Genomic DNA, 1,525 nt, shown 5'->3' on the forward strand with positions numbered 1-1,525 from the left:
TTTGTCTGTTTATTAGTGTTTTCGCTGTTTACGATGTTTTCCATATGCTTGTCACGTTCCCAGTAAAGTGACAGAAAGTGATCAACTGGCAGACGTAATGTAAAGCAAAACCTTATTGGCATGATTCATGAACTGTAATCAAACAAGACATACGAGAAACTCGGCCGCGTGTCGAACTTTTGAACACAGGAATGTACTGTTCCACAGGTTCTTTTGTGGCAAAACATAAATGGTGTCCATATCAATCCTAGCTGGTCTTTTGTGAGGAGACAAGATAGAGATGGTCTACTGATGATCTAATGGTTTTGTAACACTAGAAAGACCAGGGCTGCAAATGCGGATGAAAATGGGGTTGGGCGTGTGTGGTCAGGATCCATTACCTGCAATGCATGTTATGTTTGACTGGATTCAAATTCTGTTGTCGTGGGAAAGTTTCCTTTCACTTTCCTATTCTATTGTTTGATCTGTCCATGGAAACTGATACTGCGGCTCAATGTTGTATTTCAGGCCTAATTGGCAATGATAATTCTTGTATTGAAGGAACAAAAAACATAATATTCTATGTGTCTTTTAAAAGTGTTAAACATTAATGAGCTATTTATCTATTAATCTTATATATTAAGCTATAGATAGATGATTCTAAAGTTTTGATGGTAGTTACAATTTAAGGAGCATGTGAACAGACATGTCCAAAAGTAAAGATTTTTAGGTTCGTAAAACATCCGCAAATTCAAAGGACATCTTCCTCATTTTACCAAAGAAGGTCTCTACTTACAAGTACGGAAGCTGAACAGCTTACCTGTCTTAGAAAGTTGCTCAAAAGTTTACGGCTTCACCTGAATACCTAGGGAAATACTAGTGTGTCAGACATGCTGGGCTTTAAAGATATGGTAACATGGAATCAATATGAAGTTTATGACCGTCGTAAGCTAATAGCACGTGATGAAGATGGTATCTGTTTATAAATTAGTCTCCTTGCTTCTTGGCTGTTCGAAATGAAACAACGGAAGTTCTTATCAAAAGCAGCATTTTCCGTCAATTATCATATGGCTAGATGACGTCGACCAGTCAGAAGGGTCCATTTAATTACGGTCCATTATATTCCCATACAGACCCCATTTTACGTGTCATTTATCTTCATATAAAAAACAGTTGTTCGAACCTTACCATTAAATGAGGTTCTCCTTTCTTTTTTTCTTAAATTTCATTTCAAGACGTCACATGATGTCGCCCAAACTGGCTCCCGAGACGTGTGTTGCAAATTTCGATTGCATTCTGTTGATACTGGTTATAAGTATCATGAGGGTATTTTTTCGAATTCAAGTTAGTTTACGTACAGGTTAGGGATATTCCAGGCTGCTGAGCGTACGCTCGGTTATTTTCTGTCTTTTGAGCAGTCACAGTTACAGTTATCCACCTAAAAAACTGTTACTGTCTGAGGCATGGCTTATATCAGAAAACTGAAATATTGCAAAGCTAAACTAAGGATCTACCAATGCTCAGGAAGCAAACAGTCATCCACGAG

Source organism: Branchiostoma lanceolatum, chromosome 15, assembly GCF_035083965.1.
Source record: "Branchiostoma lanceolatum isolate klBraLanc5 chromosome 15, klBraLanc5.hap2, whole genome shotgun sequence".
Classification (NCBI taxonomy): domain Eukaryota; kingdom Metazoa; phylum Chordata; class Leptocardii; order Amphioxiformes; family Branchiostomatidae; genus Branchiostoma; species Branchiostoma lanceolatum.